This window comes from Apteryx mantelli, chromosome 1, assembly GCF_036417845.1.
Source record: "Apteryx mantelli isolate bAptMan1 chromosome 1, bAptMan1.hap1, whole genome shotgun sequence".
NCBI classification, from domain to species: Eukaryota; Metazoa; Chordata; class Aves; order Apterygiformes; family Apterygidae; genus Apteryx; species Apteryx mantelli.
This window is the reverse complement of record NC_089978.1, coordinates 138,993,157-139,009,595: the sequence shown is the minus strand read 5'-3', so window position 1 is coordinate 139,009,595 and position 16,439 is coordinate 138,993,157. Positions and strand designations below refer to the sequence as shown.

General features: G+C 40.3%; 1 pseudogene; it reads right to left on the bottom strand.

The window, feature by feature from the left end:
• Nucleotides 1-1,509: 1,509 nt before the first annotated feature.
• Nucleotides 1,510-16,439, bottom strand: part of LOC106488771 (very long chain fatty acid elongase 7-like) — a 47,782-nt pseudogene continuing 32,852 nt past the window's right edge.

Here is a 16,439-nt window from a genome sequence, read left to right as displayed (position 1 = left end):
GTGGCAGTAAAAGCTACCTTTGTGCAATGGCCTCGACTTTCTCCTGCCAGTGAACATTTTCTAACAAATCTGCCAAGAAAAGCCACAAAGCAGAAGAGACATTGGAGGGTACATCCTGCTCTAAGGGATTTTAATGTCTATGAATGCTTATGACCCACAGAGGTTTGACAAATTCACTCGAAGATCAAAGCCTATTTCCAGACATGCATAAATCTATTCATTAAAGACACAGTCCTGCAGCTATTTGTGCATCTGTGTAGTCTGTTCACATCAGCTAGGGTTACTCTTAAGCATAGAACTGAACACCTCAGTAGGTCTACCACTACAAAAGAGAAACACAGAAAATCAAGGAGGTGGGAAAGAAGTTGAACATCCACATGACAAGGGTACACGCCCACCATTTAAAGGAATGAGTCTTGCATCAGCCCACAGATTCCCCAGATCAAATTACTCTTTTATTTTTTCCTTGCTAGAGAAGATCAAGAAAAACTCGAATTCCTTTAAAAGGTTGTGCTTCATATAAGCAAGTTTCAGTTAAATGCAGCTAAGCTTTCAGGTCCTCAATGGGTAAAAAACAGAAGAGCTCCACTAATGTCCAAGAAATTAGGCTAGTTTATGCCAGCTGAGAATCTGTCTGAAAGACTCCAAAAATGGCTGAGCCAGGTCCTACAACATTCAGTTCAAAAAGTAGCACAAGAAAGTATTGTCCTCACGCAAACTTCTCAGAGACTTCTCTTTTGAGTGAGCTTCTTCATACAGTGAAGCAAAACAACCTCCATCCCTTGGGTCTGCTGCTTTAGTGCTCACTGGGACCTTGGCACTGTCTGTGCTCTGCCTCAAAAGCAGGGTGCATGAGCAAGTCAGTAGGATGCAGATTCTCACAGATAATTTATGTACCATACTCAAATTATTCAGTTAACTTCCAATGGGAGCCATATGCTTGAATCTCATCTAAGACAACTGCTTACTCTCAAAAAGAAAACCCATGCTAGGCTGTTCAGCCTAACCCAGGTCTTTGCATGTGATCTACTGGGTTACATTCCTTCTTAATCTTACAAAGACTGGAGCTCCAAAAGGTTATGCTGACACTCCTCAGAAACTTCTATATTCTGTGACAAAGGACATACTGCAGTCTTTTATTTATCCCTGAGCTGCAGTGACATAACAGATGTAAATGGGTACTAATCCATTGACTCACATGGCTAATACCAGTTCTAAACTTCGGCCACAGTGTAAAATGTAATAAACATATGTATTTAGGGAGCAGGGAAATCTACTTTTCAAGTCCAAAACAGCCTTATGGAGACATATTCCTGAACTGAGTTTACTGGTCACTGGTATATTTTCATCATTTTAAATCCCACATCAGGAGACTTTCAGGCTGTGACAGATAGATAGAGATTAGATATAGATGTAAATATAGATGTAGATTTAGCCATTTATAATTATCAATCATTGTTATTCAAAAACTTTTATCACTGCTATGCACATACGATGTTGTTCTGCAGGAAGGGGAGACAATTTTATTGAGTTATAGACAGGGCAAAAGGCATGAAGAATACAGGTAATGCACATTTTTTAAATAGCAATGTAAACAGAAAAAGAAATGTTCAAGGCAAAGTCACATGAAAAATTAGACTAATCTTCAGAGGCATTCTAGACTTGTATGTACAGCATTTTTATGCTAAAAGTTGAATACTAACTCCAGAAATGCAACACATCTCAAGAATTCAAAATAAATAAAGATAAGCACCAAAAAAGAAAAAGCACAAATACTTGAATTTTCTTCCAGAATGATGAGAAATTTGGATATGAAAGAGCCATGGTAGAAGATCCCTAATGTATAAGAAGAACTCATTTATGATATATTTCCAAACAAAATCTCAGGTAATAAAGTCTCCTTGTGCCTGAGAGTGAGTTCAAAGTAGCTTTTAAACTTATGGGGCCTCAGCATACTCCTTTTGTGGTGCTGAACAACTTCCGTTTGAGAAAGACCTCCAAGTAGAACAGATTTTCAACAGTTTGAATAAAAAATTCACTGAGAATATATTCTTGATGGAGGTATCATGGTTATTTATCCAGGTGAAAGTTTTTTGGCAACGTCTCCTAACTGAAGATGGCTTGAGAACAAGGAATAAACAGATTTGGTTTCAGTCTCTGCAGCAATTTCTTCCTAATGGTCAGCATCTGTAGGAGAAAAGCAACAAGCCTTTTGTAATGCAAAAAGTTATAGTCAATATCAAGAGCAAATCATTAGGATCCACATCAGATACAGAATTATGGCTTGGGTCCAAATGAAAGATGCACCATTATTTCACTTTCTTTACAAGGGAGTTAATATTAATTGAGTGTCACCAAGCACCATGAGCAGATTTCCTGCTGGAAAAGTCTCTTCACCAGTTTGTTTGCATAACCCAATATCCTACAGAAAAACTTTATTTTTCACCTCTTAGAGTTCTTGCAAGTTAGATTTTTACAGCAGGTTTTTTTCCAAAGAAAAATAGGTCAGTCTCCCTGCAGTAATATATACAAATGAAGGCCTATGTTTCTGCTTGCCATGAATACAGTGAATACAACTACCCCTTCAAGCCAGATATTTGCACATGCTTATTGATTCAGGTGGCCAAATGACTATTTGCAATGGACAGATTTCTCTCGACTTCAGAGTTGAACTGAGGCCAAAATACTTAAGCTTTTTTCTACTTCCAAACTCCCTCCCTGAAAATACAGACCACAAATATCCTCTCCCAGGAGATTAGCCCTGGAACTTTATTGGGCCTAAAGTTACGATCAAACGATGTCCTAATAAAAACAGTGGCTATTGAATAGTAAATAAAATGTGTTCCAAAGACAACAAACCATGATTACAATTAAAGAAAAAAATTCTTTGTATATTGGAAAATAAAAAGAGAGGATATACAAGAATAAGTTAAATAAATGGAAATATAAATGTAAAAAAACCCAGAAGATTGGTTAAAACCAATATATATTTAGATAACATATATATATGTACACACACACACACACACACACATATAAAAAGATATTCCCAAATAGCTTCCCAGGCAGCCTCTTTAGGACAAAATAGGAAAAGAAAAAAAAAAAAAAGGATTATACAAAATACCTTAGTTTAGAGGATCAAAGAAATTCTTTTCAGCGGGGTCTGGAAGGGAGGAAGATGTATTCTAATCATAACTGCACGCCTCAACCGTACTACTTCACATACACCTGCATGACTTAAGTCACCTGGGATGCCATGATTAAACAGCATCTTTTTTCAGTGCGTGTGCAAATGCCTCACTCTATCAGGCACCCTGAAAAGGCAACGAGGAAGGAAAGCTGCACATTCACACTCTGAGTGTTGCAGCCCTGGGACCACACAACCACCTTGCTGCTGGTTGGAGAAGGCTGCCCTGCTACTATGTTCCTCCGTTTCAGCAACTGTTTCTGCAGTCCTGACAAAGCCCAAAGATGACTTATGAGAAAAAAGGCAGAGTGAAATCCATTTGGGAGATTTTGAACTGAATCTGTGCAAAATAAAATAAACATTTCTCTCCACCCTCAAATAAGAGAGGCACTGAGCTTCAAACAAAAGAGCTGTCTACGTGGTAATCTGCAGGGAAAACTCAGTGTCAGAGCTGGTGCCCTTTGGAGTTAAGGAAAAGCTCCTGCTGCTGTTTATGATGCAGGAACAAGGCCCAGATTCCTGACAGAATTGAAAAATAACAATGGTAATAGCCTTCCTAAGCTCTGAACAGCTCTTTGCAAATCCCTATTTTGCTCTATTGACTATGGGAGATATCAAGGTGACTGGGTTCCTAACTTATATGTTTTACTTAAATACTTAAAACTAGTCAAGCTGAAAATAATAGTTGTGTAGAAGGACTCCTGATTTTCTTGTGACTGTTTCCCTCAGAATAAAGCTCAGCCAGGCCAGAATGGCAGATTTGAACAGAAAATAGGGAATAACATTTCAAAGTTAAACATTTGGCTTTTCTACTGATTTTACTGATTCTATTTTTTTTCCCCCTGCTGATTCATGTTAGCTAGAATCAAATTTGAATATTTTGTCAGTTTTTAAGGGTATTTTTGCACTTTTCTTTTTTTCTCCCTCTGAAGGGAAGCAGGAAGTAATACAAAATGAAAGTTGGAAAAAGAGAGGAACTCTAAAAGAGAAAGAATTCCAAATCCATTCAACTGATGTTAAATTAATTGGAACCTTACATTTTTAAATAAAATACAAAAATTCTGAATGTTGCAGAAGTGGCATTTTGATACTCTTTGATTATATTTTTTCTATTGCAGCATCTCCTTGATTTTGATTTTCAGCCAATTTAAAGGCACAAGTATTAAAAGCCCCAGCAATCTGGCATCTTGAGCCATAATCTTTCAGAGCAGCGTACAGAGAGATCTGCTTTGGGCAGTAGAGGATCTATGATATGATATAGTAGTATATGTGGTACAAGCAAGGATAACATGGGTTAAGAGATTAATATTGTGCATTGTACTGTGCTCTGTTATTTTTATCCTGATGTTTCTTTCACTCACCATCCCATGACTCACACCCTCCCCACACTGGAATTTCTCTCCCAGTCTTGTGGCTCACTAGTGTGCTACAGAAGACAATGCCATGGAAAGCCATGTGAAGAACAGCACAACTGCATGTCCTCCAGGTCACTCTAAAAAACAAAGAGAGACAACATCACTTACTTTGTCCCACAGCTGTTCTGACTGCTGCAGTGTCTTTAGCAAGCTGTCTTCAGTATTTGTGAGGGTTGCTCACAAATTTATTTATTTATTGCCTGTATTTATTGCTTTGGTGATCTCCCTGGATAGGAAGGTGGTAGAAATGTTCAATTCACAGATAGTCATATGGGTAGCTGACACCATACAAGCCTTTAGAAAGCTTACAGAGCTCCTCCTGTGAGGTGATGAGGGCCTCTTGTGAGACAGGTTAGTGAAATTCAATATCAGTAAATCAGCTGGGATAAAAGTAAAATGCTCCTTTACACATTTCTTCATTAACTATATCATCTCAGGACATGATCTTGAATGCCACGCTAGACAGACCATTGAGGATCTATACTTCATGAGACCAAAACACAGTTACTTGATGGGGGAAGGAAGGACCAGGTCATAAAAAAAGAATCCCTACTAATTGCATGTGTAGGCACCATAATCCAAAGTGTAAAACATCACAATCCCAAGCCAGTCTGCTGCTGTATCACCCTGCATTCATACTTCTTAGGAGACTCGGTTTCTCAAGTGCCCAGGTTCTGGCCTCTGTTTAACCCCAGAAGTGACACGGTGTTCATCAGTTAGGACCCTGAGCTCTACCAGGTCCCAGAAATTAGGATGGTCAGAGGAAACATAGTTACTTTCTTTTATCACCTAGCTGAGTGCTAGAGTTCTTCTCCAAGATTCCCAATTCCCTCCTTTGGCTGTATCTGAACTTTCATCTCCAGCTTCCTGAGGGCATTTTGTAAGCAGTCAGAAGCAATGATCACAGAGATTTCACACTTTGTACGAACAAGTGAATATTCCCTGTGCTAGAGGGAGTACCTCAGCATCATTTGAATCAGCAATTGGACAACATACCACCCTTACAAAAAGATTCTTACCAGGAAGTAACCACTGAGTCTAAGGCTAGAAGGCCAGTTCTTCTTCCTTCAAAAAATCTTTAAACTTTAAAAAATGAAATTCTTCACTAGAAGGAATCAAAGATCCCTTGCCCACAGAATATCTACAACCTGATATAAAAGGCATTTATGTGGGGAATGGGAATTAAAATCCTAACTCAGGGCTGTGGATTCCACTCAGTAGTAAGACTCCCATTTACTTACTGGAGCAGTGAGCTCTCTGAGGACTTTTTTGGTTACCTAGCTGAAGTAATTCTGCTGAAATAGCAGGAGTGGCTTGCTTTTGGAGTAAGGTGAGCAGAGGGATCATTTGTGCTCCAGAGTGTTATTCCAACTTTCAAAAAGAACTTCACCAGAAGGTCTCAACTAGCTTTTCATTTCATTCTTTTAGATTGCCTGGCCTCATGCTTTTCCATTCTCTCAAAGCTAGCAGGTAGCACTGGAGAAGACAAAGCATGTTGTATTCCTCTGCCTGTTTTTTTTCTCCAGATTAGCCTTGGGGCAAACATATCCTGCCACCTCCACTCAAGTAGTTCATGTGGATTTCTGATGGTGAGCCAGGGAGCAATCAATGAGTCCTTTGTTGGTGAAGTAGCCTAATGCAGCGAAGACACTTTGCTGTTCAGCGTCCAGATGCCAACTAAAGTCACCCATTACATCCTCTGCTCTCTTCTATTGGCCATTCCCAATGTGACTGGCTACCTGGAGGGCAGTGGATATGCATGAGAGAGAAGGAAGACTGAAGGCTTGTACATCCTCACTGCATTCAAATGTCAGGTCTTCATTGAACACAGAGGGCAGAAGCTTCCCTCAGTCCACCCTCAATCTAGAAATGTGACCTCAGCACACCAGTCACATCATTTCTCCCAGACAATTCCTCCAGCTGGAGGACACCCACAGCAAGAGCCAGAGGAGGATGTGACTAGTGACCTGAAATGAAACCTGAATAAATTGCAGTAGAAGCTTCCACCAGAATCTCTTCCACTAGAATCAGCACCTCAGGACAACAAATGCTGTTGCAGTTTGAAAGATGATTAAAAACAAAACAAAACCAAAAAGCTAAGGGGAATTGCAGCAGCCAGAGAAAAGCTTGATAAAGCAGCAGTGTCCTGCTGTGAGCAGCTGTGAGTTTTCTGTTCAACAGATAATATCCCAGGCTCCTTGGTATTACTGACACAACAAGTTTTTGCTTGTCAAATCCATATCAGGAGTCCTTTAGAGTAATGTTTGTCCTGAGCTGCAGTCTCTTGTCCTGAACTTGTATTTGTCTGGAGCTGTTCTAAGCTGACTATGAATTAAACAGGACTCTGACAATATCTTACTTTCCAACCTTGTCTTATCATCCGAGAGGCATGAAAGGCCAGGAGAGCAATTGCTTAGAACAGCAGGGGAACCACTTGCAAAGAGGACCTCTCCATTCACACCAGGTTGGTACTGGGTTTCTGCACTTCCTCGCCCTCACCTCTTCCAGGCGAGGAAACAAACACCAGGAAAGAAGGATGCAGAGGCACAGTCCAATGAGCTCATTTGCATTGCAGTCAGCTGTTATATGGAATAGAGCAGGGACTTTTTAAGTTAACCTTCTTCTTTGGATGATGTCAGGCCCTCAGAAGAAACGGTTTCCATGGAACAATTCAGTGTTCTCTGGCAAAGTTTTTCTCAGTCAGATGGGAACAGTGGCCCAGAGACCCAGTCATTAGCTCATCTAGTAGACAATATCTTGCAATTCCCACAAGCTTAAACAGACTGGTTCTATGACATCTCTTTGTGATACTCACTTGTACCTATGTGGTTGAAAGAATTCCCCCAATGACACTTTAGGCTGAAAGACCACATATCCTGGCCAGTAACTGTGCAATTGTTCCTGGTCAGTCTAAACATGTTGCTAACTGAAACAACAAAAAATTGTCTCACTCAGTGTGACTTCACAGGACAACTGTGAACACCACCAACATACAGTACAGGATGACAAAAGAGAAGTTTAAAGGGAGGATTTCTGTGTCTTGCCACATTGCCAGATGCATCAGTCAGGTGGACAAATAAAGCCTGACCTATATACTCTTCTGTGTTATGCATCAAGCACTGGGTGGGATTGCTTGTGAAAAAGAGTGCCAAAAATATAAACCCATTCCTTCAGCAGATATCTCCTTGGGATGTTAACAAGCCAGTTTAAACCCCAAGTTGGCAGCATTCTGATGAGGGACTTGAACCTGAGTCTCTCACATTGATTAGATATTGTTTCCTCCTTTCACTTCACATGAAAAATTGAGTGGTTGAAGCTTATGCAGTAAGCAAACCAGAAATTATGGGGTGGGAAGTACAGTATAACCAGTCAACTTTAGACTTGATGGATCATAAAGGACTTCAGTCAAATAGAACAGCCCACAGTGTTTTCTCACTACTGCCAGCCTCCTGGAGGGATCATTCATCTCTGATAGCTTGGGAGGCTGAGACCAACCCTCCATACCCTCCTCCCCTTCTTGCTCTTTCAATGAGAAGGTCATTGAAGCTCTGATTCTGTGACTGGTGGTTGGTGTCATTACAGACTTCTAGCTTGGATATTTACATCCTTACCTAACAAAATGTCTTTTGGCATTGTTATGCCATAAAGCCATGAAAGTAACGTTTCTTTTATGAACACATCCCATTTTAGGCCTACACTTAGCAAGCGCCATCCTAATCTGCTAGCAAATTTCTCTTACTTATTTTAAACAAGATTTTTAGTAGAGATTCTAGAAAAAATTAAAACTAGTATGATTTTATTTTAGTCATTCAGGAGAAGGAGTTGTGACCTAGAAGGTAAACTAAATCCTAAATTATATACAATGACTATTTATTTCTGGATAGCCTTGATCAAATCACCTGACGTCTGTATACTACATTCCCTGTAACTGCAGCTTCATGGTAAACAGATGCCCACTATTGGATATAAATGTTGTTGAGCACTGAAAGCAACACAGATAGATACTAGTTTCTTGCTCAGTGCATCACTGGAAAGCACTTAAAGTAACCGATGCAGCCATAAGGATAGAACTGAATCTTTAAAGTCAAAGAATTCTGCCTCATATATAAAGTGTATGTTTTATGACAAGTATTATAGTACTATATTTGGAACAAGAGTTAGCAGAAAAGGAATCTGCGAAAAACAAGCATCACTACTTGATACTGCGGCACCAGAAACATGTGAGATAATTTTTCATCTTACAAAGAGCTCCTGTCTTAAGATGAAAGGTTCATAGTTTATTTTCTCAAGAATCTACAAGTATATTTTGGACTTATCACTATTAATAGATTTATGCAACTTTTATACTTATTCTGTACATAAATGAACTAGCTGCCAGTCTCACTGTAATTTAAGTAAGATCAGCACCAGATGGAGAGCAGACTTCCTTATTAAGGGATTTTATCAAAAGAATAATTCAGCAAACACACCTTTGAAACTCTATAGTGATATTGAAGATTGTAACAGGCTTGCCTAAGAAATTAGCTGATGGTAACTGGATTCAATATTAATTTATTGACAAATATTCTAATTTTGTAGAATGGGACAATATCAAGCAGCTTGTCAGTATACTCCCCTTGAACTGCACTCTTGCTAAAACAGAACGCTGAGCTCAATTCTGATCCCTGTGCAGCTGGTGGCACAGCTCCAAGAGTCTTCAACTGGATCAGGACCGGGCCTATTGTTTTTAAGACAGATACCAGCAATTACTGAAACTGCACACTTCAACTGCCACCATAAAGGTTAGATTATCTATTCCATTTCCATGCATTCAATTTAATCAGATCAGATCTGGTATGTTCAGTGATATGAGAGCCATCATTCCGTGGCATCATTTTTCATCTGCCCCTGCTTCTGCAGAGGCTCTATGAGGGCATACTTCTTTCTCTGTGAGCTGGGAAGGAAGATCAGGAACACAGTATCTTAAGAATAAGGCAGGGATTACTGAAACACCACGATCCCTCTCAATATAAAGTAATACCAGGTCATGTTCCTGGTCCTACAGCTGCCAGCTACCTGTCAATAAGGGTAAATTCAGGCTGGTGAGGCAATGCTGAGTCTGACAGAACAAAAATTCAACAGCTGTTGGTACAACCCGTAGGAGGTGATGTCTCTCTGAGCCTCATAGAGGTTGTCAAAACTAGAATGACAGCTTGATAAGCCAATCTCACTCACGTTTTTTTGTAGTTGTTCAAAGAACCAGGCCATTCACAAATTGAAAATGAGGAAAAGGATGTTTCAGTTGAGTCCAACACATCTACAGCCAAGAGATGCAGTTATACTTTCTCTATAACACTTGAACATCTCCTCACAAACAAGGTTATTGACACCAGAATGGCTAATGGACACAGTTAGTACCCTATTGAGTCCTTATCATTCACTGTCATTCCTCTTAACTTACGTCACTCGCCAGTAGCTTGGCCTCCTAGAAACTACAGGAACCCAAAATCAAATGCCCCCAAATCAAAACAACTAAATCACAGCAGATCATAACATCCAATTCCATATTCAAAGGACCGTCTTCCAGTGACTGCGTTAGTCATTTCTTCCTGTGAAGTCTGCACCTGCTTAAAGTCAACTATCACTGACACCTCTGGTGTCCTCATGGGAGAAGGCTAAGCAAGGGTCCTCAATGGTCTTGTTTCACTGAATATATATAATTTCTCTGGAAAGGTAGAGATGAGATAGAGAAGCTGGCAAATACCCAATTTATTTACAGTAGTCAGGATAAAAAGGAATTTTGAGGAACTTCAGAGAAAGAGGAAAGAGCTAGATGAATACACAACAAAATGGCCAATGAAATTGGCAGCTATATAATTTGGAAAGGAAAAATACTTACATGCATTACAGGGATCTAAATGTTTATATACATGCTGAAATATGTATATAAATGTATGCGAATGTATGTGAAAAAAAAAAAACACAATCAGTTTAAAGAGGAACTAGCCAGAATGTTCATTAGCATCTAAATCTGAATGAACCTAACCCTGGCCACAGTGAACATCCAGGGGGCTTGGCAGCAACCACTTCAGACTTATGTTCCACTTCAGTCACACATAGAATGAGTTTTTTTTCATCTGATAAAAAAATCCCAGATACAGTCAATAAAATGTAAGGCAGGAAATTTAAAAAAAGGAAAAGGAAAAACTTTTCTACACAGCATATAATTAAACTGTGGAACTTAGTGCTGGAGAAAATTTTCCCAGACAAGAACTTAACTAGATTCAAAAGGGATAGGTCATTGATGGGAACATTCAGATTATCCAGAGTTAAAAAAAAAAGAAAGAAAGAAAGAAAGAAAGAAAACATGGAATAGATTGCTATTCCAGCTACCTTTTTAAACACTCATCCCCATGCATCAGTGCAGCATGCTGTGATGTTATAGAAGGCCTTTCAATATCAGATTGTCATTTGTAACCCCTCAGATACATTTTCCCGAAGGAAAGTCCGAAGTCCCACTTGCTTCAAATTCTGTCTACCTTCTGCAGTTCCCTTTTTTCCAGGTTAAGCATTACACACTGATGGTGACACCCAGCCTTATATAATGCTGTGTGATGCCTTTCTAGAGAGCACAGAAACAGACTGAATCACAGTTTAGGTTCAGAGCTGACAGTGCATAATAATTATCACATCCCCAACCTTTTTCAAAGTGCTTTCATTGTGCTTTTTTTCACCAGCCCACAGCAAAGCTCAGACACATTCCTACTCTCTCCAACAGTCACTGGAAAAGGTTCCTGACAGCAGCAGGAGTAGCTCCTGATCCTACATCTGTTGAAACCTGTAGCAAAATCCCCATTCAGTTCTATAGCAGAGGATGAGTTCTTTGGTGTCCAAACACAACTCAAATCAAGTTCTAGTCGTTGGTAAGTTTTGCAGTTAGGAACAGTAAAGAATTTTTCATGTCTTATAAGATTAAATTACTCACATTTCATGGGTAATGAATGGAGAGGAGAGGTATGGTGTTATCTGCCCATCAGGCAGTACAGGTCATTCTCAATGCTTCTCTAGGTCTGATTCTTCAAGATACTGAACTCATCCTGAGAGATACCATTTGCCTTCAACACCCACAGGTGACAAAAGGAACTTTGCACCTAAAAAAAATGCTCAGCACCTTAAAGAATTATGCTCTTTGCAGCAAATTATAGTGATGGCACGTCTCCCTATCAATGACTTCCAATATCTTTCCTGAGTGATCAGATGACTTTTAAAATTGGGGATTGTCTACTTACAGAAAGGCCATGTTTAGTCTGGTTAGTTCAACCAGACCAAGTCCTTTCATAGTCATTCTGCTTGAAAAGAATATAGTTTTAATTTGTTTTCATATTCCAAAGTGGACTAAATTACACTGAGTCAGGCCTACCTTTATTCCAGATGTGACTATTTATAGAGGATTTTGCTGCATTTGAAATCCTCACACTTCAAATCCAGCCTTTTCTTCATTCAGATTAAGTTTCCCAAGTGTTCCCACCTTACAGCTTAAAAAAAAAAAAAAACCTTCAATGCCTGGTCTTTCTTTACAGCAGGAAAATTGTTGTAACATCCTGACTGTAAGGTCTGAAGAGCAATAGTAAGGTCCCTGTTACAGACATTGCCTTTTCCCCAAACAAATGTAGTCGTCACCAAAATATGCAAAACTGTGCCATAGAAACTTAGAGATGATTCTCAGAACATATACATTTTGTGGCAATGCCCCACATACACTTCCGTCCCCAAATATCTTATGATTTATCACCTTGGGGAAAAACAAAAGGTAAAGCCCAATTATGTGGGGATTCGGCTTTTTTTCTGTAAAAGATGCTTTTCTAAGACAGTCCCTGGTTTTAGTCTGTGGGCTTATAGCATTATCTTGAAAAGCCACTAAGCAGCTGGTCCTCAAGTGTGAGTTAATAATTTGTAGGTAGCTTTTGAGGAAGCTTTCTGAAAACCTTTCATGCAAAATGATTTCACAAATTGCCTGTGTGCCATTCTTGGGCTATTGTAGCAGACTATTTCAAAATGGTCAAGAGAAAATGGCAGGTTCTGCTCTACTTGGTTTGCAGCAGACTCCCCTCTATTTATTCTGCAGTGATGGAATATAAAGGGAAACAAAATCATGCACAAACTTTTACCGAAGGTTTTTCTAGAACTTGGAAGTCCGCACTGGACACAAAGCCAGGCATTTTGGGCCTCTGCCCCTCTTCTGCAGCCCTTCTGCAGTGGTTCTTACCATTCAGAATAAGGCTGCTTTTTCACAGAACAGGACAGGCTGAGTATTCAATAGTAATGAGTCAGACTCCACAACATCGTAAGATTAACTTAAAAATCAGATTTTAAATATGGGGCTCTTTCAGTTTATTTTCTGATTATTACAGATTCTGCCTTCTTTGCACGATAAAAAGCTAGAATTGTTGCTAGTGTCTGATCTGGTGTTCATGTTTTAACAGATACCTGAAGAAATCCTTCACTATATTTATGACAAATTGCTGCAGTCTTTTTTAACAATGGCAGCAGATCAAACATGCCTTTTAACCCCCAAACAGATTTTTCCATACGCGAAGCTATCAAGTTTAAGTGCTCTGCCTTCAGGATGATCAATAACTTTGGCCCAAAGTATTCAGAAAATCAACTAAGAGCTCTAAGTTGATGGTTACAGTCAGTGAATCTCTTCCTCACACACAGCAAAACCTCCTACCATAAAAGAGCAGGAAATAACACTTCCTTCTGGGCTGGGCCAAAGTTTGGAGGATAAAGAACAAACTTTAAGATGCTCTTTCTGACCTGCCTTCTCAGACATCACATATTGCTAATGCATGTGTATCTATATTTCCTTTTCAAAAACCTCAGATTCTTCACTGCTCACACCTCTCACCATGAGGAGAGGATGAGAGAACCAGTACCTGAAGGATGTAAAACATGAGGGAAAAAAGTGTGACCACATGATCCTTAAGATTACGGTATTAGCTTCCCAATCAGGAAATGTGCCCTCTGTACCACATCCAGGCACTGTGTGATCCTGGGCAAGGAGTTTAGGGCTCAGTTGTGCTTTTTAGGTTGTCTTAAACACAGCACAGTAGTCTGCTCCTCTTTTCTCTCCCTTCATACTCTAAGTAGGCCAGAAGGTCCTACAGCAAATGCCACCAGTGGACATTACAAATAGGGATAGTTGGTGGGTGAGTAAAGAGGAATCAACCAATGCTCTGTAGGGTGCTTTATGCTTAGAAAAGCAAATAGGATGAGCAATTACTCAGTTCCAGGAAATAAAGGGTCTGCAGGTGACACTGCTGCTGTGCCGGGCTGCTAAGGAGCACGCAAGCCAATCTACTTAAAGCCACTCTATTTAAAGTGTAATAGTAAAGAGCCGGTCTTCTCGTAAATTCTCCCCTCCATTCCTCCTACCCCTCCAATCTCTCCACTTCAGTGCAGCAGCAAAGAACACGAACCTTAAGTTACTCACTTTGCTTCCTTAAGTTGTAAAACACCAGGGTGGCATGAGATGGACCTCGATGAATCTGACCCTAAACTCACTGAAGTCAAGGGGAGTATCTCTCTCTCTCCCCCTCTCAGTTACAACAGACATTGGAGCAAGGTAGAAGTCTCAAAACTGTTTGGAAAGTACTGCTAGAAGGAACTCCCTATATATCTATCTACACAAGCCATTAACTGTCATATTTCTAAACACAAGTCTGCTTCTCGCTGTTATTCTGTAAACCCCATCTAATCAGTATTTGCTACACTTCAGAGAGGAAGTCTGTGAATATAACCTGGTTTATAATGTATTTCATTCATAATATCTTTCCTGTATTGGTAGACTAAGAGTTTAGGGGAGCTAATGTCATAACTTGTACATAAGAAGAGGGGTATTAATTTAGATCTTTCTTTCCTCTGTGCAACTGCTACCTTTACAAAAGTTGTAAGAACATATTTTTGTCAAGCCTGGTGTCCTTTTTGCCAAATTTGGTTGAAATTGGACAAGTTCAAAAGTTATTGATGAACAAAATAGAGTGACTGAAAAAAAACCTCAACCTTGTTTCCCTGCGAAACCACCAAATCCTTCTACAAAGAATCAGAGCAAATCCAGTTCAGTTCAACATCCTGCTTTGTGCAAAGCCAACATAATCTGTTTCTGTGGTGCCCTGCACAGCAGTTACAGAACAACCCCACCACCAAATGATGTGCCCAAATAGCTGCATCTAGACTTCCTTCTAGGGCCACCATTAAGCCACTGTGTCACAGTGTGGGGGCCATCCATGACATGAGCCTGCCTGGAGCACCCTGTCAAGGTCAGATCATGCACTCCACAGCATGGAGGCCAGCATGCGGCACCGGGCACAGTCGCAGCCACACAGACTCGTCTGCAGGCAAGCATAAAGTAGGCAGAAGAGAGGTGATACTGAAAAAGAGCACTCTGGACGCAGCAAGACACTGTCATTCAGCAGCTTAGGCTGAGCACAGAGTCCAGCTGGAGCAGCAAGGTCCTGCTACTCACTGAGCGCTGTTTTGCCTTTCCACCAGCTCCTGGCTCCAGGCTCACACTGAGATCCAAACTCCACGGAGCCAACAGCTCAGCGGGAGCCGGCTGTAGCCCTGGATATAGATGTAGCCAATCTGTTTTCAGAGAGCATTGATATCGCTCCCTTAGAGCATGTCTGGCACTGGTTTAACCCATGTGCGACCCTCTTCACTTAGGGTGGGCTGCTTCTCTGCAATGCTGTAGTAAAGTGGATGGTGCAATGCTAATCTCTGGGAGCAGCATTTGACCTGCATGGCATGAAATGCAACCATCTGTTAACAAGGCATTTACTCTGATGAGGCAGTTAAAATGAGCGCACTGCAAAGCCTATAAAAGTTACTGACGTTCATAGCATTATTAATCAGCTGCACTCATCCCCCAAACTCTACCATCTCCCTCCAAAATGGAAAGCTGCAGGCTTGATTCTGAGCATATCAGCTCAGCTCTGTGCCCTTTTGTCCCTGTCACATCAGCATCAAACTGGAAGGAACAGACATGAATCAGGGCAAGAGATTTGTCTGAACCACTTTTTTTTTGCTGCTATCACAGTTAAACCTTGGAAAATCCTCTTTTTGCCAGGACCTATTGCTGTAACTGTTCCTCCCTCTGAGAAAGAGACACAAAATTGGCTGCTTATCATCTGGTCAGAAAGGGGAATTGAATGCATCCTAACTGAGTCAGAACCTGCTGGAATTCCCTCCTGTCCTTTTCATAAATTGAGAAGGCATGCATTACACACACCCGAGTGGACACACTTTGTGAGTAAGGCTTCTTTTCAGTAAATGTACCTGGCTCCTGTTTCCTATTCAACAGAGACTCTAAAACTTCACAGAATCAGCCATTGGCAGCACTCCCAGGATATTTTTCCATTCGCACATATTTCTAAAAATGTCAACGCCAGTCTAACCATTCTCATCTGGGAAGCCTGACATCAGACGTACATTAGTTAGCCTGGGGTGGAGAAAAAAGAAAGAACCAAAATGCAAACTCCGTCTAAAAAGGAAAACAAATTCAAAGTATGTTTCATTGGCTCCTGTCTCTAAACTTTATGCAAATAACATGAGGAAATTTTACACTGTGATTTTACACCCCCAACAATTCAATTAGAAAAGTCAGGCAAGACAATGGTATGGGTTTCAGGGATGAGGAGTGGATGGTATGTAAGGTATTTAGTCAGGCATGATTCCTATATATTTGGGTTCATTACCAAAGAGCAGACAAAAAAAGTCCTAGGCAGAGTCTTAAGAGCCATGCTTACTTCGCAATCCTGGAATTAAAACCAGACTGCTAAACAAGACTACATCAGGCT